The following is a 26340-nucleotide window of genomic DNA, read 5'->3' on the forward strand; positions in this document are numbered from 1 at the left end:
CACAAATGAGACATGTTGGATACGGGAGGTACACTCCAGAATGTGGAGGTGGTTCATGTAATGCTAGCAAGCTCTGTAGAAAGGGCTCATGCTGGTACTGCAGGTGTTCTGGTAACTAGGTGGCAGTGGAGAGAGAAGTGGCACTCAGCAGCTCCTTTGTTCTTGGAGAAGTCTCCTAAAGATGCTTGGCCCTCCAGTGCACATTCTGAGATTAGTAAATAAATCTCCTTCCTGTGCACCCCAGGAGACTTTTGAGACCTCTGCATCTAACTGTATCTCAACAGTGTCGTTTGTTTATGCTGTTTCTTGAAGATCTGGGGCCAGTTTCCTATGACCTTTGGCTCACCCAGAGCTGAGTCTGATGACTTTTCAAGTACCTGTTGTTAAGCACCACTGATTATAAAAACTCCTACACTTAAGCCCCTTTGGCTTCAAAGCAAATGTTATGGGTACTCATCTTCCTCATGCCAGGACCCCATGTCTGGTGTGTCTGATGTGGGCTCTGTTCCTCTTCCTTCTCTGTGTTTGTGGTGTCCTTCCACTTTGTGGTTAAGGACACTGGGAGTTTTGTTCTTGACTGCATCTCTGCCCTTCCTTCTATTTTGCATATGGCCTCCTCTCTAGGATTAACTATGGAGAGTCTGTTGTAGCCATGTGAGGAGGGGAAACTCCAGGGAGCCCACACAAGGGAAAACAAGTCTCCATAACACAGGGCCGCAAAAACCAGATGGACTGAATTCCAAAAGTTTGTACAACCAGCAGGACTTGGAGCCTGCAGCTTTAAAACTCAGCTGGCTCATCACTGGGTAAGCCTGGAGGGACAGTGAAAGATGGGTCCCCACCTTTAAAGAGACAACAGCCAGCAGAGAGGGAACACAGAATGCATAGTTTGTACAATGCCTGGGGTAAACAGGAGGGAGATGTCTTTGTCAGGATTTGAGAGACTGTGGGTGGACTCCTCCAGGAACAAAGGAGCTGACAAGTGCCATTTTTTCCCCTGCCCCTCAGCATAGGCGCGGAGCCACCTGTATTACAGGAGGCCCTGCACAGACACTTGCTCCCTCACCTGCTGCCAGTGTGCACCACCAGGGCTAGTGCAAGTACTGCTAGTGCCACGTGCACCCCACCTAGACACTACACACATGTAGTGTGCCCCTGGCCACTGCTGCTGCCAAACACCGAGCCCCTGGCCAGTGCCTCTAAAGCAACTGTGCTCCCACCAACCATTGGGGAACTGGCCTAGGATTGACAGCTCCGTGCAAATATAGATATGCCACATGTGTCCTGTCTAGCTGCTATACACCCCAAGAGGCTACCTCACTCCACCCCAGCCTCTGCATGCTCAGCCATGGCTGCCCTGCTCATTGCCACCACTGGACCCCACCAGGGCCCCGCCACTGCAGCTAATGAATGCCAAGCCCCTAGTTTCCTGCTGTACTCAGGAGACAGGTTAAGTATGTGATGGGGATTAAGGAGTGCACTTATCACAAGGAGCCCTCGATAGTCTGTGGAATATTTGAATCATTATATTGTATACTGGAAAGTAAAATAACACGATAGCTAATATTACGGTTTACAAATTTACAAATCAACATGAGGAAGTCAGCTGTTTCAAGTGATCAATAAATCTGATAAGCTGCTAGTCAGACTGAGCAAAACAAAGAGACAAGACTAAATTATCAACAGAATAAATGAAATGTGGGACATCAATCCTGTTCCCGTGGACATTAAAAGGATAATAAGGAATACTAAGAGCTCTATGTTCACAAATTTAACAACTTTCACAAAATATACTAATTCTTTGAGAGACACAAACTACCAAAGGAGACAGTCCAACCAATCCTTACTATTAACTAAAATGTTTCCCAAAAAGAAGAGAGAAGGAAGGAAGGATAAAAAGAAGGAAGGAATGAAAGAAGGAGGGAAGGCAGAAGGAAGGAAAAATTCCAGGTCTATATTTTTACTAGTAAATTCCACCAAACATTTAAAAAAGAAATAGTACTAATTCTATAAAGGTCTTCCAGAAGAGGAAGGCACACCTTCTGACTCATTTCATGAAGCCAGTACACCTCAGTACCAAACCAAGAAAATAAAACACAATTACAAGCAATTAGAAGACTAAGGAAGCAACCTTCGTGGATATAAGCATGGCAGTATTCATAAATGTTGGCAACAGTCACAGCAATATGTGACAAGGCTGATACGTCACAACCAAGTGAGATTCTCTCCAGGAATCAAAACTCTGAGAGAGTTTCCTCTGTGAACAGTAGGAAAAAAAAAAATTTAATCACTCTAACACATAGGATTGCAATAAGATGCAATGAGAAATAACCAGTAACAATCTCAATAGATGCAGGAAAACATTTCAGTAATACTTACCATTCATTTACTATTTAAAAAAAAAAAAAACTTTCAGAGATGGTGCAGGTGGCTAATTGGTTGGAGCATCTGGCTCTTGATTTTGGTCGAGGTCATGATCTCAGTGTCCTGGGATTAAGCCCTCATCAGGCTCCCCTCTCAACAGGGAGTCTGCTTCACAAACTCTATCTCTCTAAAAATAAATAAGTCTTGGGTGCCTGGGTGTCTCAGTGGGTTGAGCCTCTGCCTTCGGCCCAGGTCATGATCTCAGGGTCCTGGGATTGAGCCCCGCATAGAGCATTCAGCTCAACAGGGAGCCTGCTTCCGCCTCTCTTTCTGCCTGCCTCTCTGCCTACTTGTGATCTCTCTCTCTGTCAAATAAATAAATAAAATCTTAAAAAGTAAATAAATCTTAAAAAAAAAACTTTCATAAGCTAATAATAGAACTTCCTTAAGCTAATGAACACGATTCTTTTTAACAAATAAACTAACAAAAACCCTACAGCTAATATCATTCTTAATCATGTTATTAAAAGACTAATTGCTTTCTCCTAATAGCAAGAACAAGACAAGGATATCCTCTCTCAGCAATCTATACTACATGCTACTTGAGATCTCACTTTGTGCAGTAAGACTAAAAGAAAGGTATACTTACTGGAAAGAAAAAAAACAAAACTCCCCCTGTCCAAAGGAGACATAAGTTTTTCACCAAAAAATCTCAACACGGGGCGCCTGGGTGGCTTAGTGTGTTAAGCCTCTGCCTTTGGCTCAGGTCATGATCTCAGGATCCTGGGATGGAGCCTCTCCCTCTCCCACATCCAGCTCTGTGCTCAGCAAGAATTCTGCTTCCCCCTCTCTCTCTGCCTGCCTCTCTGCCTACTTTTGATGTCTCTCTCTCTCTGTCAAATAAATAAATAAAATCTTAAAATACAATATCTTAACACATCCATAAAAAACTCCTCAACTAGGGACGCCTGGGTGGCTCAGTTGGTTGAGCAGCTGCCTTAGGCTCAGGTCATGATCCCAGCGTCCTGGGATCGAGTCCCACATCGGGCTCCTTGCTCAGCAGGGAGCCTGCTTCTCCCTCAGCCTCTGCCTGCCATTCTGTCTGCCTGTGCTTGCTCTCTCTCCCTCTCTCTCTGAAGAATAAATAAAATCTTTAAAAAAAAAAAAAACCACGTAAAAACAAAACAAAACAAAAAAAAAACCTCCTCAACTAATAATCAGTGAAATGTCACAAAAAGGAAGTCCACTTTACAAAAGTAACCCTGTGTTCTGGTAATGAAAAATTAAAATTAAATTTTTTTTTCAGTAAAATTACATCAAAACAAATAAATGAAATACTTAGGTAAAAACAACAAAATATAAGCGGGAGCTATACACTGAAAACTACAAAATGTGATGTAGGAAAATAAGAAGTTTCAAATACAAGAAAATACAAAGTGTGTTCATAGATTGAAAGCATCACTAATGATGAGGGCAGTTTTCCCCAATTAGATCTATAGATTGAAAAGAATCCCAACCAAAATCCCAAAAGCTTCATTCAGAGATATAGACAAGCTAATTCCAAAAATACATAGGAAAAACAAGGGAAACATAAGAAAAAAGCAATTATGAAATTTATAAGAATAAAGTTTGAAGCCACACACCTTATTCTTACCCCATTCTTTTTTTATTGTTGTTTTTGCATTTTTTAAAGACTTTATTTTTAGAGCAGTTTTCGGACCAAAGCAAACTTGAGTGCAAAGAACTGAGGCTTCCCATAGATCCCCTCATCCACACAGACAGGCCCAGCCTCCTCCACTATGAACATTCCCCAGAGAGTGGGTCCTTTGTTAAAATCCATGAACCTACACTGACACACCATTATCACTCAAAGCCAGTAGTTTACATTAGGGTTCACTCTTGGTGTCCATTCTATGGGTTCGAACAAATGGAAATCTAGTATCACACAAAATTGTTTCACTACTTCCTAAAATCCTTTTTTAGGATTCTAAGACTTCCTAGAAAATCAGCATAATTGGGACATTGTGGTATGGAAGAAAGGATAGATATACACAACAATGGAACAGAATAGAGTTGACAGAAATTGACCTACATACAATTAAACAATTTTTGACAACTCCTAAGGCAATTCAATTGAGAAAGAAATGTCTTGTCCAGAATGTTGCTCGTAAAGTGGATACCAATTTGGGGTGGTGGGGCAGTTAACAAATCGACCCAGATGTTCCCTGGAGAGAAGGTTTGTGATGACAAATTTCTTTGTCCTAAGTTAATTTACCTATGTTGTGCCTCCTAATAGTTCCAGTGTCTCCATGGAGCACTTTCACTGTCCCATACTTCTTTTAGTAAATGTTAAATTGCCTTAGGACTTTGTATCCCCACAAGGTCCCTTAGTGAGTGATTCAATCCCTATTTTGAGGGTAAAAGGAAATGCTTTTGAGTGATATGCCTTAAGTTAGACATCTTGAAAGGTGCACAGCCATGCTCTCTGCTCACCCTCAGACAAATATCCACCTGTGCACATGATGAAGTTCTAGAACCTAGGTAAGGTTTGATGGGCTGAGGTCTGGAGCCAATGACCAAGAAAGAATTCTTGAGACATCTTTGGTGCAAAATGGTGGTTTATTAAAGCACGGGGACAGGACCCGTGGGCAGAAAGAGCTGCGGCCCGGGGTTGTGAGGGATTGCAGGTTATGTACCCTGCGGCTGGGGGAAGGTGAGGGAAAAGGGAGGTTTCAACCAAGCTTTCATATGCTAAAGAGGGCCTACAAGGTGCAGGGATACTGGAGGTCTTGCTGCTTGATCAATGTTGTCTTTTGGCAAGCCATTCACATTTCTGCTATCAAGCATCTTTGTTAGTGAGATTTGGGTTTAGAAGAAATTTAACTTTATTTAGGGCTTGAGGAACTGAGTTATTTGCCTCTGGAAATTGTGATATTGTTAAGATAGCTTCTTTGTTGTAAATCTCCAGGACATTGGTAAACCAAGGGAAACTCCTGTCCTGCAGGATTGTGATTTCTGCAAGTTAACTATTTGTTTCTTGCTTATGGCAGTCAGGGGTGCCTGAGGAGTGTCACACACATTACTGAGGGGAGCAGGTGGAGAGGGGGTGCAAGGTGCCAGTTTTTGCTTTGTCCTCAGCCAGCCTCCTGCTCCCTCATCACACACAGCATCTCCTTTCCGAATTCAAACAGACACCTCAAGTCTCATAGTTCCATTTCTGAGCTCCTGATTCTTGACACCCCTGCTTCACCCTTAGCATCAGGGCTACTCTCCTAGAGCCTTCCCTAACTCCTTGATAGGCACTTCTCTTCATTCAGATGCTCAGGACAAATCCAGCATATGATTCCCCTCCCTTATCTTCCCCCAGCAGGTCAACAAACCTTGGCAGGACTATATTCAAAATACATCTGGAGTCCAGGCTCTTTTCACACCCTCTGTTTCTCACTCAACCAATCCTGTGCCTTCTCTCACTGAACAACTAAATAGGCACGTTAGGTTCTTTAGGCTTATCTAGTCAGACTCCTTGATCATCTATCTGCCAAACTCCTTCCAAAGCCTCCCTTCAATGGTTTCATCATAATTAGAATAACTTCTCAAGAAATTACCAGGCCCTCCAGTATTCTACATCACTGGTCCATGATTATTTGTAAGCCTTCCTTTCCTAACACTCTCCCATTGTGCACACTACTGTATACTGCAACCCAGGGGCCCCCCAGGTAATCATGGACGTGGCAAGCTCCTTGCATTTTTAATGACCTTAGAATTTGCTGTTCCCTCCACCAGGGACACTAATCCTACATATGCATATTTTGTGTCTCTTCTCAATGGTCAAGTCCTCAGAGAGGCCTCCCTCTCTGCTGATACTTCTTTATTCTTCTTCATAGCACCACCACTCCTGGACTCCATGTCACCTTTTCATTTCTCCACTATTTCTTGTATTTCCCCCCTAATAGGAAGGTTCATGTGAGCATGGACTTGGTTTGTTTTATTTGCTGCAGTATCTATACTACACATTTGGAAAGTACTCAGGCAATGGCTGAGGTCTGCTGAAGGAGCCCTAGATCTTCACGTAATTGTGACTATTCAATTAATGCTGAATAAACAGGTAAGAAAGTGAATAAATGAAGACAACTGGATTGTGAGCCAAAGCTCTTAACCATAACAAGCTCACCAAACTGCCAATTGGTAAGCTTCAGTGTGTAGAGAAGGAACACTTCTTAGCTTTTCTCAGATTACCACACCATTGACTCTCTAAAGTCTCATGTGAGAGTTTTATAGCATCACTGGCCACTGTATACATGATTTCAAATGAATTGCAGATGTAGAAAGTATATTTTCAAAAACTGAAAGAGAATGGTTTGGAGGCCTTCGTTCACCAAGCAATGACCTTCAGCACACTTCATGGCCTTGGCTGTTATGTAGTTATTCTCCAGGAATAACCAGAGACTCAAGGACTGGTGAAACTCTTGATATTCTTCACAGATATGTCCACTTCCTGGAAATCCCTTTGACTGACTTCACATCCAAGCTAAAATAAAGATTCAAGCACTTCTTCTGCTGGGGCAAATCAGAGTCATGGAAGCAGGCCCTGATGTGGAAGAAAATGAAAGTCAGTGATGTCAGAGCATCCAGCCAGAGCTTCTCAATTGAGTAAAGCTTTCTTCATTTCAATGAAAGCATCAGACAAATTAGGCAAAATCAACACAAGATATAGTGTTTATGAACAGGGTTTCCTTCAGCAGAGTCTTCACCAGGTTTAGGAAATCAGTCATTTATGTCAAAGTTGGAAGCCAAGGAAAAGCATAGCTCAGGCACTCTGATATTGCTGAGGGTAGCTAGGCAATTGTCTCATATCTACTGAAAAACTCTGTCCTTTTTGAAGGACATGGTTGTTTTTCCCTTCATTGTATAAATCATTGTCCACCTTGATCCTAACAAAGTGGAATTTCTCACCTACCTCCTTAATCTTGGGGGCCAGCAAGTCATTATTAAAATTAAAACATAACAGGGGAGAGAAGTCAAGATGGCAGAGAAGTAGCAAGCTGAGACTACATCAGGTAGCAGGAGATCAGCTAGATAGCTTATCTAAACATTGGAAACACCTACAAATCCAATGGGAGATCGAAGAGTAGAAGAACAGCAATTCTAGAAACAGAAAATCAACCACTTTCTGAAAGGTAGGACTGGCAGAGAAGTGAATCCAAAGCAAGCGGTAGAGCAACGGAGCACTAAATCAGGACTTTTAAAAGTCTGTTCCACTGAGGGACATTGCTCCAGAGGCTAAACCGGGGTGCAGCCCACGTGGGGTCAGTGTGGCCCCAGGTCCCACAGGGTTACAGAAGGATCGGAGATGTCTGACTGTCACAGAGCTTACAGGTATTAGAACGGGGAAGCCGGCTACAGAGACAGAGCCGAGGAGTGAGCTCTCAGCTCGGGGTTACCTTAAACCGGTCGCAGTCTGGGTGAGCTCGGTGCCCGGCTGGAGGCCAGGGAGACGGGTATTATTGGGCACTATTCTCTGAGGACACTGAGGAGTGGGGACCCAAACTCTTGGATCCTCTGGGTCAGAGACTAGGAGGCTGCCATTTTCATTCCCGTCCTCTGGGAACAAAAGCTCCCAAAAGCAAACCCGAGCGGATTACTCAACCTGGCCCCTGGTAAGAGCAGTGCAATTCTGCCTGGGGCAAAGACACTTGAGAATCACTACAACAGGCCCCTCCCCCAGAAGATCGAGAAATCCAGCCAGGACCAAGTTCATCTACCAAGGAGTGCAGGTTCAATACCAAGGAGAGCAGCGGAATTCCAGAGAAGGAGAAAGCAAAGCACTGAACTCATGGCTTTCCCCCCATGATTAATTAGTCTTGCTGTTAATTTAATATGGAGTGGGGTTTTTTTTTTTCAATTTTGTTTCTTCTGCTGCTAAATTTTTATTAACCTTTACACTTTTTTTAAGGTTTTTAACTAGTTTATTTAATATATATATTTCTTTTTTATATTTTTTCTTTATTTGTTTTCTTTTTTTAATTGTTTCTTTTTTTTTTTCTCTGAACCTCTTTTTATACCCTTTCTCCCCCACACGATTCGGGGTCTCTTCTGATTTGGTTAAAGCATATTTTCCTGGGGTCTTTGCCACCCTTTTAGTATTTAACTTGTTCCTTCATATACTCTTATCTGGACAAAATGACAAGGGGGAAAAATTCACCAGAAAAAAAAAAAAAAAAAAAGAACAAGAGGCAGTACCAAAAGCTAGGGACTTAATAAATACAGACATTGCTAATATGTCAGATCTAGAGTTCAGAATGACGATTCTCAAGGTTCTAGCCAGGCTCGAAAAAGGCATGGAAGATATTAGAGAAACCCTCTTGGGAGACATAAAAGACCTTTCTGGAGAAATAAAAGAACTAAAATCTAACCAAGTTGAAATCAAAAAAGCTATTAATGAGGTGCAATCAAAAATGGAGGCTCTCACTGCTAGGATAAATGAGGCAGAAGAAAGAATTAGTGATATTAAAGATCAAATGATAGAGAATAACAAAGCTGAACAAAAGAGGGACAAACAGATACTGGACCACAGGGGAGAATTCGAGAGATAAGTGACACCAGAGATGAAACATTAGAATAATTGGGATAAGAGAAGAAGAAGAAAGACAGAGGGGAGCACAAGGTATATTGGAGAGAATTATTGGAGAGAATTTCTCCAACATGGCAAAGGGAACAAGCATCAAAATCCAGGAGGTACAGAGAACCCCCCTCAAAATCAACAAGAATAGGTCCACACCCCATCACCTAATAGTAAAATTTACAAATCTTAGTGACAAAGAGAAAATCCTGAAAGCAGCCCGGGACAAGAAGTCTGTAACATACAATGGTAAAAATATTAGATTGGCAGAAGACTTATCCACAGAGACCTAGCAGGCTAGAAAGAGCTGGTATGATGTACTCAGAGCAACGAGAAAAACATGCAGCCAAGAATACTATATCCAGCTAGGCTATCATTTTGAAAATAGAAAGAGAGATAAAAAGCTTCCAGGACGGGGTGCCTGGGTGGCTCAGTGGGTTAAGCCGCTGCCTTCAGCTCAGGTCATGATCTCGGGGTCCTGGGATCGAGTCCCGCATCACGCTCTCTGCTCAGCAGGGAGCCTGCTTCCCTCTCTCTCTCTGCCTGCCTCTCCATCTACTTGTGATTTCTCTCTGTCAAATAAATACATTAAAAAAGAAAAGCTTCCAGGACAAACAAAAACTGAAAGAATTTGCAAACACCAAACCAGCTCTACAGGAAATATTGAAAGGGGTCCTCTAAGCAAAGAGAAAGCCTAAAAGTAGTAGATCAGAAAGGAACAGAGACAATATACAGGAACAGTCACCTTACAGGCAATACAATGGCACAAAATTCATATCTCTCAATAGTTACCTTGAATGTTAATGGACTAAATGCCCCAATCAAAAGACACAGGGTAACAGAATGGATAAAAAAACAAAACCCATCTGGGCGCCTAGGTGGCTCAGTGGGTTAAGCCTTTGGCTCAGGTCATGATCTCAGGGTCCTGGGATCGAGTCCCGCATGGGGCTCTCTGCTCAGCAGGGAGCCTGCTTCCCTCTCTCTCTCTGCCTGCCTCTCCAACTACTTGTGATTTCTCTCTGTCAAATAAATAAATAAAATCTTAAAAAAAAAAAACCCATCTATATGTTGCCTACAAGAAACTCATTTTAGACCTGATGACACCTCCAGATTTAAAGTGAGGGGGTGGAAAAGAATTTACCATGATAATGGACATCAGAAGAAAGCAGGGGTGGCAATCCTTATATCAGATCAATTAGATTTTAAGCCAAAGACTCTAATAAGAGATGAGGAAGGACACATATCATACTCAAAGGATCTGTCCAACAAGAAGATCTAACAATTTTAAATATCTATGCCCCTAATGTGGGAGCAGCCAACTATATAAAGCAATTAATAACAAAATCTAAGAAACACATCAACAATAATACAATAATAGTAGGAGACTTTAACACTCCCCTCACTGAAATGGACAGATCATCCAAGCAAAAGATCAACAAGGAAATAAAGGCCATAAAGGACACACTGGACCAAATGGACAGCACAGATATATTCAGAACATTTCATCCCAAAGCAACAGCATACACATTCGTCTCTAATGCACATGGAACATTCTCCAGAATAGTTTACATCCTCGGTCCTATATCAGGTCTCAATCAGTAACAAAAGACTGGGATAATTCCCTGCATATTTTCAGACCACAATGCTCTGAAGCTAGAACTCAATCACAAGAGGAAATTTGGAAAGAACCCAAATACATGGAGACTAAACAACATCCTTCTAAAGAATGAATGGGTCAACCAGGAAATTAAAGAAGAATTGAAAAAATTCATGGAAACAAATGATAATGAAAACACAATGGTTCAAAATCTGTGGGACACAGCAAAGGCAGTCCTGAGAGGAAAATATATAGCAGTATAAGCCTTTCTCAAGAAACAAGAAAGGTCTCAAGTACACAACCTAACCCTACACCTAAAGGAGCTGGAGAAAGAACAAGAAAGAAGCCCTAAACCCAGCAGAAGAAGAGAAATCATAAAGATCAGAGCAGAAATCACTGAAATAGAAACCCAAAAAACAATAGAACAAATCAACGAAACTAGGAGCTGGTTCTTTGAAAGAATTAATAAGATTGATCAACCCCTGACCAGACTTATCCAAAAGAAAAGAGAAAGGACCCAAATAAATAAAATCATGAATGAAAGAGGAGAGATCACAACCAACACCAAAGAAATACAGACAATTATAAGAACATACTATGAGCAGCTCTACGCCAACAAATTTGACAATCTGGAAGAAATGGATGCATTCCTAGTGACATATAAACTACCACAACTGAACCAGGAAGAAATAGAAAGCCTGAACAGACCCATAACCAGTAAGGAGATTGAAACAGTCATCAAAAATCTCCAAACAAGGGGCTCCTGGGTGGCTCAGTGGGTTAAAACCTATGCCTTCGGCTCAGATCATGATCTCCGGGTCCTGGGATACAGCCCCACATCAGGCTCTCTGCTCAGTGGGGAGCCTGCTTCCTCCTGTCTCTATGCCTGCCTCTCAGCCTACTTGTAATCTCTGCCTGTCAAATAAATAAAATCTTTTTTAAAAAAATCTCCAAACAAACAAAAGCCCAGGGCCAGACGGCTTCCCAGGGGAATTCTACCAAACATTTAAAGAAGAACTAAGTCCTATTCTCCTGAAACTGTTCCAAAAAATAGAAATGGAAGGAAAACTTCCAAACTCATTTTATGAGGCCAGCATCACCTTGATCCCAAAACCAGACAAGGATCCCATCAAAAAAGAGAACTACAGACCAATATCCTTGATGAACACAGATGCAAAAATTCTCACCAAAATATTAGCCAATAGGATTCAACAGTACATTAAAAGGATTATTCACCATGACTAAGTGGGATTTATTCCAGGGCTGCAAGGTTGGTTCAACATCTGCAAATCAATCAATGTGATACAACACATTAATAAAAAACAAGAACCATATGATACTCTCAATAGATGCTGAAAAAGCATTTGACAAAGTACAGCATCCCTTCCTGATCAAAACTCTTCAAAGTGCAGGGATAGGGGGCACATACCTCAATACTATCAAAGCCATCTATGAAAAACCCACCACAAATATCATTCTCAATGGAGAAAAACTGAAAGCTTTCCACTAAGGTCAGGAACACGGCAGGGATGCCCATTATTACCACTGCTATTCAACATAGTACTAGAAGACCTAGCCTCGGAAAACAAAACAAACAAAAAAAAAAATTAAAGGCATCCAAATGGGTAAAGAAGAAGTCAAACTATCACTCTTCACAGATGATATGATACTATATGTGGAAAACCCAAAAGACTCCACTCCAAAACTGCTAGAACTTGTACAGGAATTCAGTAAAGTATCAGGAGATAAAATCCGTGCGCAGAAATCAGTCGCACTTCTCTACACCAACAACAAGACAGAAGAAAGAAATTAAGGAGTCAATCCCATTTACAATTGCACCCAAAACTAGAAGATACCTAGGAGTAAACCTAACCAAGGAAGCTAAGAACCTATACTCAGAAAACTATAAAGTACTCATGAAAGAAATTGAGGAAGACACAAAGAAATGGAAAAATGTTCCATGCTCCTAGATTGGAAGAACAAATATTGTGAAAATGTCTATGCTACCTAAAGTAATATACACATTTAATGCAATTCCTATCAAAATACCATCCTATTTTTTTTTCAAAGAAATGGAACAAATAATCCTAAAATTTATATGGAACCAGAAAAGACCTCGAATAGCCAGAGGAATATTGAAAAAGAAAGCCAAAGTTGGTGGCATCACAATTCCGGACTTCAAGCTCTATTACAAAGCTGTCATCATCAAGACAGTATGGTACTGGCACAAAAACAGACACATAGATCGATGGAACATAATAGAGAGCCCAGAAATAGACCCTCAACTCTATGGTCAACTAATCTTCGACAAAGCGGGAAAGAATGTCCAATGGAAAAAAGATAGCCTCTTCAATAAATGGTGTTGGGAAAATTGGACAGCCACATGCAGAAAAATGAAATTGGACCATTTCCTTATACCACACATGAAAATAGACTCAAAATGGATGAAGGACCTCAATGTGCGAAAGGAATCCATCAAAATCCTTGAGGAGAACACAAGCAGCAACCTCTTCAACCTCAGCTGCAGCAACGTCCTCCTAGGAACATCGCCAAAGGCAAGGGAAGCAAGAGCAAAAATGAGCTATTGGGATTTCATCAAGATCAAAAGCTTTTGCACAGCAAAGGAAATAGTCAACAAAACCAAAAGAGAACTGACAGAATGGGAGAAGATATTTGAAAACAACATATCAGATAAAGGGCTAGTATCCAAAATCTATAAAGAACTTATCAAACTCAACACCCAAAGAACAAATAATCCACTCAAGAAATTGGCAGAAGAATAAACAGACATTTCTGCAAAGAAGACATCCAGATGGCCAACAGACACATGAAAAAGTGCTCCATATCACTTGGCATCAGGGAAATACAAATCAAAACCACAGTAAGTTACCACCTCACACGTCAGAATAGTTAAAATTAACAAGTCAGGAAACAACAGATGCTGGCGAGGATTTGGAGAAAAGGGAAACCTCCTACACTGTTGGTGGGAATGCAAGCTGGTGCAACCACTCTGGAAAACAGCATGGAGTTTCCTCAAAAAGTTGAAAATAGAGCTACCCTATGACCCAGCATTCACACTACTGGGTATTTACCCTACACATAGAAATGTAGTGATCCGAAGGGGCACATACACCTGAATGTTTATAGCAGCAATGTCCACAGTAATCAAACTATGGAATGAACCTAGATGTCCATCAACAGATGACTGGATAAAGTAGAGGTGGTTTATATATACAATGAAATACTATGCAGCTGTCAAAAGAAATGAAATCTTGCCTTTTGCAACGATGTGGATGGAACTAGAGGGTGTTATGCTGAGTGAAATAAATCAATCAAAGAAAAGCAATTATCATATGATCTCCCTAATATGAAGAATTTCAGAGGCAATGTGGGGGATTGGGGAGTAAGGAAGGAAAAAATGAAACAAGATAGGAACAGGAGACTCTTAAACCATAAGAGACTCTTAATCTTAAAAAACAAACTGAGGGTTACTGGGATAAGGGGAGGGAGAGGGTGGTTGGGTTATGGATATTGGGGAGGGCATGTGCTATGGTGACCACTGTGAAGTGTGTAAACCTGGCGATCCATGGACCTGTATCCCTGGGGCTAATAATACGTTATATGTTAATAAAAATTTAAAAAAAAATTTAAGTAAAACCTATCAAATGCTGTCCACAAGAGATTCATTTTAGACCCAAAGACACCTCCAGATTGAAAGTGAGGTGTAATCAGGGAGATTCAAATTAAAACCACATTGAGATACCACCTTACACTAGTTAGAATGACCACAATTAACAAGACAGTAAACAATACGTGTTGGGGAGGATGTGAAGAAAGGGAAACCCTCTTACACTGTTGGTAGGAATGCAAATTGGTGCAGCCACTTTGGAAAACAGTGTGGAGATTCCTCAAGAAATTAAAAATAGAGCTTCCCTATGACCCTGCAATTGCACTCCTGGGTATTTACCCCAAAGATACAGATGTCGTGAAAAGAAGGGCCATCTGTACCCCAATGTTTATAGCAGCAAGGGCCACAATTGCCAAACTGTGGAAAGAACCAAGATGCCCTTCAACAGATGAATGGATAAGGAAGATGTGGTCCATATACACTATGGAGTATTATGCCTCCATCAGAAAGGATGAATACCCAACTTTTGTAGCAACATGGATGGGACTGGAAGAGATTATGCTGAGTGAAATAAGTCAAGCAGAGAGAGTCAATTATCATATGGTTTCACTTATTTGTGGAGCATAAGGAATAACACAGAGGACATGGGGAGATGGAGAGGAGAAGGGAGTTGAGGAAAATTGGAGGGAGACATGAACTATGAGAGACTATGGACTCTGAAAAACAACATGAGGGTTTTGAAGGGGCAGGGGGTGGGAGGTTAGGGGAGCCAGGTTGTGGGTATTATGGAGAGCACGCATTGCATGGAGCACTGGGTGTGGTGCAAAAACAATGAATTCTGTTACACTGAAAATAAATTTTAAAATAGTTTAAAAAAAAAAGAACGTGAGGTGTAAAAAACCATTTATCATACTAATGAACATCAGAAGAAAGCTGGGCTGGCAATCCTTATATCAAATTAGATTTTAAACCAAAGACTGTAATAAAAGATGAGGAAGTGCTCTGTATCATACTTAAAGGATCTATCCAACAAGAAGACCTAACAATTGTAAATATTTTTGTCCCTAACTTGGGATCAGTCAATTATATAAGCAAATTAATAACAAAATTAAAGAAACACATGAATAATAAGAAAATAATAGTAGGGAACTTTTTAAAGATTTTATTTATTTATTTGAAAGACAGAGATCACAAGTAGGCAGAGAGAGAGGAGGAAGCAGGCTTCCCACTGAGCAAAGAGCCCAATGTGGGGCTCAATGCTAGGACCCTGGGATCATGACCTAAGCCAAAAGCAGAGCAGCAGTCCCCTACTATTGGGGCACCTTTAAGCCAGGTGCCCCAATAGTAGGGGGCATTAACACCTCATTTGCTGCAATGGACAGATCATTTCAGCAAAAGATCAACAAGGAAACAAGGGTGTTGAATGACACATTAGGCCAGGTGGACTTCACAGATATATTAAGAACATTCCATCCCAAAGCAACAAAATACACATTCTTCTTGAGTACACATGGAACATTCTCCAGAATAGATCACATCTTGGGTGACAAATCAGGTCAACCAGTAACAAAAGGTTGGGATCATTCCCTGAATATTTTTAAACCACAGTGCTTTGAAACTGGAACTCAATCACAAGAGGAAATTTGGAAAGAACACAAATACATGGAGGTAAAAGAACATCCTACTAAAGAATGAATGGATTGGGGCACCCGGGTGGCTCAGTGGGTTAAAGCCTCTGCATTTGGCTCAGATCATGATCTCAGGGTCCTGAGATTGAGCCCCACATCAGGGTCTCTGCTCAGCAGGGAGCCTGCTCCACCCCCACACCCCTGTGCCTGCCTCTCTGCCTACTTGTGATCTCTGTCAAATAAGTAAATAAAACCTTAAAAAAAAAAAAAAAGAATGAATGGGTCAAACAGGAAACTGAAGAATTTTTAAAAATTCATGGAAACAAATAAAAATGAAAACAGAACTGTTCAAAATCTTTGGGATACAGCAAAGATGGTCCTAAGAGGGAAATACATAACAATACAAGCCTTTTTCAAGAAATAAGAAAAGTCCTAAATATGCAACTTAATCTTACACTTAAAAGAGCTGGAGAAAGAACAGCAAATAAAACCTAAACTCAACAGAAGAAGAGAAACCATAAAGATTAGAACAGAAATCAATGAAATAGAAACCAGAAGAACAGTAAGACAGGTCAATGAAACTAGGAGCTGATTCTTTGAGAGAATTAATAAGCTTGATAAACTCCTGACCAGACTTATCCAAAAGAAAAGAGAAAGGACCCAAATTAATAAAAATATGAATGAAGGAGGAGAGATCACAACCAACACCAAAGAAATACAAACAATTATAGGAACATATTATGAGCAAATATATGCCAACAAATTAGGCAACCTGGAAGAAATGGATACATTCTTAGAGAAGTATAAACTACCAAAAGTGAAACAGGGAGAAATAAAAAACCTGAACAGACCCATAACAAGCAACGAAATTGAAGCAATAATCAAAAATCTCCCCAAAAAAACCAAGAGCCCAGGGCCAGATGTCTTCCCAGGGTATTTCTACCAAACATTTAAGGGAGAAGTAATACCTATTCTCCTGAAACTGTTCCAAAAATAGAAATTTTCTTTGAAAGAAAAAAAAAAAGGAAAACTTTCAGACTCTTTCTATGTGTTCAGCATTACCTTGATCCCAAAACCAAAGACCCCACCAAAAAGGAGAATTACAGACCAATATCCCTAATAAACATGGATGCCTACATATTCAGTGAGAGTATCCTAGCCAATAGGATCCAACAGTACATTAAAAGGATTATTCACCACAACCAGGTGGGGTTTATTCTTGGGATGCAGGGGTGGTTCAACATTTGAAAATCAATTAACATGACACACCATATTAATAAAGGAAAAGACAAGAAACATATGATCCTCTCATTTGATGCCAAAAAACCATTTGACAAAGCACAGCATCCTTTCTCGATTAAACTCTTCACAGTGTAGGGAGAGAGGGAACATACCTTAATATCATAAAAGCCATATACGAAAAGCCAACAGCAAATACTATTCCCCTAAGGTCATGAACGTGCCAGAGATATCCACTATCACCACTATCTTTCAGCTTAGTATTAGGAGTCCTAGCCGCACCAATTGGACAACAAAAAGAAATGAAAGACATTCAAGTTGACAAGGAGAAGTCACACTCTCATTCTTTGCAGATGACATTATACTCTATGTGGAAAACCCAAAAGACTCTGCCCCCAAATTACTAGAACTCATACAGCAATTGAACAACATGTCAGGATACTAAATCAATGCACAGAAATTGGTTGCATTTCTATACACTAACAATGTGTAAAAAATAAGGAGTCGATCCCATTTACATTATACCAAAAACCATAAGATACCCAGAAATAAACCTAACCAAAGAGGCAAAGGATCTGTACTCAGAAAACTATAGAACACTCATGAAAGAAATTGAGAAAGACACAAAGAAATAAAAAACTGTGGAAGGAGCCAAGATGCCCTTCAACAAATGAATGAATAAAGAAGATGTTGTTCATATACCCAATGAAATATTACTCAGCCATCAGAAGGGATGAATATCCACCATTTGCATTGACATGGATTATGCTAAGTGAAATAAGTCAAGCAGAGAACGGCATTTATCATATGGTTCCTCATGCAGAAAATAAGGAATGGAATAGGGGACATCAGGAGAAGGAAGGGAAAACTGAAGGGTTGGGAATCAGAGGGGGAGATGAACCATGAAGACTATGTACTCTGGGAAACAAACTGAGGGTTTTGGGACAGGGAGATGGGTTAGCCCAATGATTGGTATTAAGGAGGGCATGTGTTGCAATGAGCACTGGGTGTTGTATGCAAATAATGAATCATGGAACACTACATCAAAAACTAACGAAGTACTATGTGGTGACTAACATAACATAACAAATTTTTAAAAATGAAATGGAAGAATGTTGCATCCTCATGGATTGGAAGAACAGATATTAAAATATCTATGCTACCCAGAGCAATCTACACACTCAGGGCAATCCCTATCTGCAACTGTCCCTCAGAACAATGTATTACTTAAAATATAACCCATGAGAAATTTTACTAGTTATCAAGCATGTTTAGATATAGTCTTAAGAAAAACACATACTGGCAACAGGCCTCTGGGGGAGAGGACGGATATACAGCCTTGAAGCTGAGCAGCGGGGGATGCCCAGCCTGTTCAGGGAGGAACACCACCTGCCTCAAGGATGCCAAGCAGCTGAGAACGCTGCGCCCGCTCAAGGAGGAAAGCGGCCTGCTTCATTTTTCTGTTATTTCCCCTTCCCTCCCACCCCCACCCCTCCCCAAGAGTGCCTGTGGCTAGCTGAATAAGTCCTTTGAATGTGCTTGCTCAACTATAAACTTTATACTGTTTGTCCAGACATATTTTGCCTTCCTTCTTGTTTATCTACAAGGCATATGACTAATGTTTGGCCTTCTTCGGCTCTTCTGTTGATTACCGTTTCTATCCAATAAAAGCAGGACTGAGGAGTTGTTTGGGACAACAGTCTTTTCTACTGTTGTCTCCTGCTCCCTTTCTCTTGCATCTGAGTTGTTTGTGCCTCATTCTTCTCCCATGCACTGTCAGGAAGCGGCACCTATCAAAACACCATCAACATTTTCACAGAGCTGGAACAAATAATTCTAAAATTTGTATGAAACAGAAAAGATCCCAAATAGCCAGAGGAATGTTAAGGAAGAAAACCAAAGCTGGAGACATCAAAATTCCAGCCTATAAGCCATATTACAAGGCTGTAATCATCAAGACAGTATGGTGCTGGTACAAAAACAGATGACACATAGATCAATGGAACAGAATAGAGAACCCATTAAGGGACTCTCAGCTCTATGGTCAACTAAGCTTTGACAATGGAGGAAAGAATATCCAAAGAAGCAAGTCTTTTCAAAAAATGGTGTTGGGAAAATTGAACAGCCACATGCAGAAAAATCAAACTGGACCATTTTCTACACCATGCATAAAAAGAAACTCATAATGGATGAAAGACCAAACTGTGAGACAGCAATCCTTCAAAATCTTAGAAAACACAGACAGCAACCTCTTTGACCTCAACTGCAGCAACTTCTTCCTAGACATATCTCCAAAGGCAAGGGAAAGAAAGGCAAAGATGAACTATTGGGACTTCATAAAGATAAAAAGCTTATGCACAGCAAGGTAAACAGTTAACAAGATAAAAAGACAACCAAAATAATGGGGGAAGGTATTTGCAAATGTCTTATCAGAAAAAGGGCTAGAATCCAAGATTCATAAAGAACTTACCAAACTCAACACCCAAAAAAACCAAAATAATCCAGTCAAGAAATGGGCAGAAGACACAAACAGACATTTCTCCAAAGAATACATCCAGAAGGGCCAACAGACACAAGAAAAGAACCCTCTTCCACTATTGGTGGGAATATAAGCTGGTGTAGCCACACTGGAAAACAATATGGAGGTTCCTCAAAAAATTAAAAATAGACCCAGCTTTTGCACTCCTGGGAATTTACCCTGAAGATACAAATGTAGTGATCCCAAGGGGCGCTTACACTCCAACGTTTATAGCAGCAGTGTCCACAATAGTCAAACTATGAAAAGAGACTAGATGTCCATTGACAGATGAATGGATAAAGATAGAGTGTGTGTGTGTGTGTGTGTTTATACATATATACATCTGTATATATGTATGTATGTGTGTATATATGTATATATATATTTACAAAAAAAAAGAAAAAGAATATTTGTGAATGAACCCAATGCAGACCGAGCCCCATATTTCCCCCCATCTTATCATCATAGGGAAAGGGTGATGGGAAAAATATATATATGCTGCTTTATTCTAGGAAGGTGTAATAAACATCTGCATCATCAATGGACATAAAGCACAACACAAGAGTCCACCTCACTGACATCATCTGTAAAGGATGGAGTTGGTGTCCAGCAATAGGGACTGTTTCTCCTATGCAGATAGACATGAGCATTGTTATACATTGTCTGAGGTCTGTTAGACCTCTTGTCCCTGAAAACCCACCCCTATTCCTAATCTACCAGAGGTCCAGCTGGTGTTCCAGACATACTTTCCCAATTCCAAGTTACCCCAGAAACTGCCAATGTCTTACATCCTACTTAGACTCTAAGAGACTAAGAATGGCAAATGCTGTTGTCCTTTTCCAAACTCGTCATCACCAGAAGATCCCTACAGAGCTAGTTTGCCCCTTCTAATATGTGAGGTGACAGGAAGAAATGCCCACCTTGGAAATGAGCTCTAACTATATAATCTACAGGTACTTTTAACTGGGTTTTTCTAACCTCCAGAAGTATGAGAAGTAAATTTCTGTTCATAAGCCATGCAGTCTGTCGAATTTGTTAGGGCCTGAATGGACAAAAATAATGCCCAACTAAGGATTATTTTATATTGCTATGGCTACAAAAACTCAGAGTTTTAAACAGCACTATGGTAGTGAAGGACTGATTCACATTACAACATAATTTAGTTTCCAATCATAGTCACCTAGTAAAAATTCTGCTTATTTTAAATTTTCATACAATGTTCACATTTTTATTTTTTATTTTTTTAAGATTTTATTTATTTATCTGACAGAAACACAGTGAAAGAGGCGGCACAAGCAGGGGGAGTGGGAGTGGAAAAAGCAGCCTTCCTGCTGAGCAGGGAGCCCAATGCAGGGCTCAGTCCCAGGACCCTGGGATCATGACCTGAGCAGATGCTTAACAACAAAGCCACCCAGGTGTCCCTCAGCTTTTTAAAAAGGAAGGAGAAGAGATCTCTTCAGACAATAGTTCTCTCCTCTGCAAAGAGAATGGCACAAGGAACTCAATGGAATCTTTGCTCTCTACTTGCCAAACTTAACTGCTCATTTCTGCAAGTTCAAAGCTCAGTTCTCCAAGTTCTTCCCATCATTTCACATACATAATTTGTTCACTCATCAGCTCCAAGAAAAAAAGGGGCTTCTGATGTCGGGTATCACAAATATTTCCACTAACACAACAGAAAATTCAGAGTCTAGTGGAGTATACCAGGAGCCCCTGATATAGGAACACTCCACAGACCTGTCCTCCTTGAGAAATGCAGGCACTGAGTGCTCCTGAAGTCACTGCCATGAGCCTCTGTCCTGCCCGGGAAAGTGTGAAAACAACAGAAAGGATGACAGCCTCTGACTTGAGGCCCCCCTCAGGAAAGCTTGGCTGAGAGTTGCAGGCCCATATTTACAGGACACGAAAGTGAAACTACTGTTTCTCTGCAGAACAAGCAGTTCCGGGAAAAGAAACATGATGATCTTATGCATTCAGTGGCTCAGGGAGCAGGGGGAGGCAGAGAAACACCAGGGACCATGAAAGACAGGTCTCAGATAACTCCTGTGAGGTCATCTAGCCAAGACTCCCAGGCAAGCCCTGGGGACAGGGAAGAAGGTTGTGAACAAGCTTCCAAAGCTTTCAGTGACTGAGAAGTATTTCCCATCAGAAAGAAAAAAGACTATAACTTCTCTCTGTCTTTCCATTTCTTTCATTTTTAGGGCCCCTATTGTTGGCTGCCCCATCATCCCACTTGGGCATAGATTTCCCTGGCAGGTTATGGGAATTACTCATAAACAACTTCCACTACCAGGAGGTGCTCTGGGGAAATTTGGTAAGATACCAGGGAAATGGACACAAAAAAGGGAACAAGGTACCTAGATTCTAAGATTTATATGGCGGGTCAGGAGGAAAAATAACAAAATATCTCTATAAGAAGAAGAACATAGGAGGTTCTATATCTATAAGGATCTACAAGAGGAGCTGTAAGATTTATTTCCATGCTATAGTATCTAAGACAATTGGATGCTGGCACAGGGGTAGACTAACTGGCCCACAGAAAGGAACAGTCTTGGATGGGACTCAGGCATGTGTGGAATTCTGTTGCTTGGGAGACATACATGGGATGTCAGTGGGTATAGAAGGCACCATCTAGTAAACAGAGCTGACAAACCAGTTCTCCATATGGATAGAGGATACTGAATCTCTACTTACTTCACCTATGATAATCAACTCCTGATGGACTTAGGACCTAAATTTCAATGGGAACTGAAGAAGAGAACATAGCTGTTCTTAGGGAAAGATTTCTTAAAGGAGATGAAACCTGTATAAAAATACCAAGATATGGACAGACACTTCTCCAATAAAGACATACAAATGGCTATCAGACACATGAAAAAATGTTCATCACTAGCCATCAGGGAGATTCAAATTAAAACTACATTGAGATATCACCTTACACCAGTTAGAATGGCCAAAATTAGCAAGACAGGAAACAACATGTGTTGGAGAGGATGTGGAGAAAGGGGAACTCTCTTTACCCTGTTGGTGGGAATGCAAGTTAGTGCAGCCTCTTTGGAGAACAGTGTGGAGATTCCTCAAGAAATTAAAAATAGAACTTCCCTATGACCCTGCCATTGCACTCCTGGGTATTTACCCCAAAGATACAGATGTAGTGAAAAGAAGGGCCATCTGTACCCCAATGTTTATAGCAGCAATGGCCACGGTCACCAAACTGTGGAAAGAACCAAGATGCCCTTCAACGGATGAATGGATAAGGAAGATGTGGTCCGTATACACTATGGAGTATTATGCCTCCATCAGAAAGGACGAATACCCAACTTTTGTAGCAACATGGATGGGACTGGAAGAGATGATGCTGAGTGAAATCAGTCAAGCAGAGAGAGTCAATTATCATATAATTGCACTTATTTGTGGAGCAGAACAAAAAGCATGGAGGACATGGGGAGTTAGAGAGAAGGGGGTTGGGGTAAATTGGAAGGGGAGGTGAATCATGAGAGACTATGGACTCTGAAAAACAATCTGAGGGGTTTGAAGTGGGGGAGGGTGGGAGGTCGGGGTACCAGGTGGTGGGTATTATAGAGGGCACGGATTGCATGGGGCACTGGGTGTGGTGAAAAAATAATGATACTGTTATGCTGAAAATAAATAAATTTTTAAAAGCTTATATTAAAAAAAATAAGATACCAAGATGACAGCTGTATAAAACAGATGGACCAGTGTGATACCTTTGCCTCTAGAAAAGTGTAAAGTTTTTCTTTATGAAATCAAATACAAAAAAAAGTCTAAAAATATCCACAAATCTGAAGAAGATAATTTGCACAAAATGTAACCAAAAAAAGATCAATGGAAGGAAAGATTTTAAAGATTCCAGAAATCACTAGGAAAAAGAGAAAAAAATTCAGCATGACATGAATAGAACTTTCTCAAAAAAAAAAGAAATATATTTGGGCAAAAAATAGAGAAAATACTGCACATTAACTACTAATGAGACAAATGCACCTCTGTGCACTACAAGATGACAGTGTTAATTAGTTTGACTGCAAATTTTCAAAAGTCAGGAAAAATTGGGTACTGGTGAGAATGTTGATTGATAGAATCTCTGAAACGTGGCTGCTGGGAATGTATATCAATACAATCACTTTGAAGAAACAATACAGCCAAATCATAAAATGGCACATCCATGTGCCTTAGGACTCAGCATTTCTACTCCTAACACTATACCAAAGAGTCATTCTGCAAAAATGTGCAGAAGACATGTGGACATATGCTCCCAGCAGAGGTCTTCATAACTGCAAAACAGAGAGGATAGGCGTTGACAGAAAACTGATAAATAAGTTGACTTACACAGCATCGAAAAGCATGAACCATAGTTATATAGAGAGGAATAAATCTTTTAGTGTAGTGTTAAGACTAAATATTGGGGTGCCTGGGTGGCTCAGTGGGTTAAGCCTCAACCTTTGGCTCAGGTCATAATCTCAAGGTCCTGGGATTGAGCCCCGCGTCGGCTCTCTGCTCAGCAGGGAGCCTGCTTCCCCCTCTCTCTTTGCCTGCTCTCTGCCTACTTGTGATCTCTGTCTGTCAAATAAATAAATAAAATCTTCAAAAAAAGATTAAATATTAAGGACCCATAGAACACCCCTTAAATAAAGCTTCAAGAAAACTAAGCAATATATTGTTTAGGCATGCGTATATAAGTGATAACACCACAAATAAAAGAATCATAAACACATATTGCATGACATTGTCACCCAGGGGCTGGGGACAGAGCTAGAGTAAATAGGAACACACGAGGAGATATAAGTGGTTAGAGATGTTCTGTTTCTTGGGATGATTGTTCAGTGTTAAGTGATCATTATATTACATGAGTAAGTAAAAGATATAAAATAGACAAATATCTTAGTTCTTTTCAGATTGTTGCTCTGTCTATTCTGTGTGTACTCGGTCGTGAATCTCTCCCTCCTGCAGTATTTTGGGGACATCAGAGAAATGTTCTCCATCTGACGTACAATCACTGCAATGATGGGACAAAGACTGAGAAATCATTCAGGGAGGAAGCACTGGGCAAGAGAGATGGAAATTCCAGGTAGAAGCAATGGCAAGGCAAAGATGCAGGCTCATACATGACCTTGACAACTGGCCATGGATGCAAAGAAGCACACACAGACAGCCAATTACAGTTCTCAGTAGGAAGGCAGGAAAATCCTCTGAGGCCCAGGTACCCTGGCAGTGATGGGGCTCTTTGTTGAGGGTGAGAAAAAGCTCCCATCAGGGGCTCCCCAGGGCTCATCTGCTCCCCAGCAGTATGTGAGAATCACTCTGGACATGGTGCTCTCTGTTGGGTTGGCTGAGGTCCACAGTGTCCTCTGCACCCAAGGGGCTGGGAGCTGATGTCCCAGAATACACAGCTCAAGGTCCAGCTCAGACTTGCTGCTCCTAAATCACCATTAGGAAATGAGGAAATATGATTTATAAAGATGTTGTTATGTTCTCTCTGTTCAGAGAAAAGGGAAATAAATTCTTCTTAGGAACGAATGGCTTAGAAATCCCTCCTCTCCTGGTTCCACTCAGATGAGTAGATGTCCAGTCAGTGTAATACACAATCCCCAGACTTTTGTAGAACAGAAATGTCCCCTGTCCTGGTTCAGCCCTTCCTCCAACTGGGTGAGACATCTGCAACAGGGACAGGAAAAGAGTAGGCTTCTCTCTTCATTCTTCCTCCCAATGCCCTCATTACATGGAGGAGCATGGCGTAGGGGAACTACAATTATAGGAAAAGACTCACCCAGGTAGGACATTTGCAGTGCAGCTGATGGCCTAGTGTGGTGAATGTCCCTCAGGAAGAAGGGTCCTATGAAGGCCCATGCTCAGGGCCCCATTGGGATCTTGGAACAAGTATAGTCCAAACCTTCCAGCCTTCTGCCTCCTCTGTGGTGTCAAAGTTCAAAGGCAGCTCCTTCTGTTGGCCATGTCCCTTGTAACGGGCTCACTAAAATGATCCTTGCCTTTCCTCTGCACAACCTGTCAGCTGCTCTTTCATGACCCAGGGGAGGAATCAAGGATGACAATGACGAAGTCACAGGATCTTAGCCACAGAAGGATTTCATAACTTGTTATGGACATTTGCAATCTCAGCAGAAACTTTGTACAACAGACCTCCTTTTTCACCCCGTCAAAGTCACACAGCCCCCTTCCTGGGGCCTCCCTTCTGAACACAAACACCCTGGGGGTCTTTCACTGCTGCTCCCACAGGAGGATGAGGATAGAACAATCCCTGAGAGTTCACACAGCTTTTACACTCATCAAGTCATTCATGAGCTGTGTTGAGCTCAGACCCTCACTTGGCTGGGGCAGGTATATTGACACCAGGGAAGGTCACAGCTGGGGGCAGGAAGAGAAATCCACCATGGATGTCACTTCTGCAGTCTGATCTCTGCAGGCAGAAGGGAGTTAGCCGCTGAGCTGAGCATGTTGGGCAGCCCTAAGGAGTAACTTGGCAGGCAGTGTTTGCACCCATCTGAGCCGCCAGCCTCAAGGGGGTTAAATATGGACTTCTCACCCGTCTGGACACTGGCATCAGAGTAAGACTCTTAGGTATAAGGCAGCTGCTCTCAGCCTCTGGGCTGAAAGTGTTCAAATTACCCTGCACAAACCAGGGCAAATGCCAAAAAGCCCCCACCCTCCAGAAAGCTGAAGATGGAACCGGTTCAGGCCTGTTTTGAGAACTGGAGTGTTCCCTCCCCCCAG

At 41.3% G+C, this 26340-nt stretch overlaps 1 long non-coding RNA gene across 1 annotated transcript; it reads right to left on the reverse strand.

Moving 5' to 3' along the window:
• Nucleotides 1–4964: 4964 nt before the first annotated feature.
• On the reverse strand, nt 4965–26322 carry LOC131832679 (uncharacterized). Its single transcript, XR_009354135.1, has 2 exons — nt 25379–26322; nt 4965–6952 (listed from the first exon to the last, which is right to left on the reverse strand). It is a non-coding gene; the product is annotated as an uncharacterized LOC131832679 (long non-coding RNA).
• Nucleotides 26323–26340: the final 18 nt, after the last annotated feature.

This window comes from Mustela lutreola, chromosome 5, assembly GCF_030435805.1.
Source record: "Mustela lutreola isolate mMusLut2 chromosome 5, mMusLut2.pri, whole genome shotgun sequence".
Classification (NCBI taxonomy): Eukaryota; Metazoa; Chordata; class Mammalia; order Carnivora; family Mustelidae; genus Mustela; species Mustela lutreola.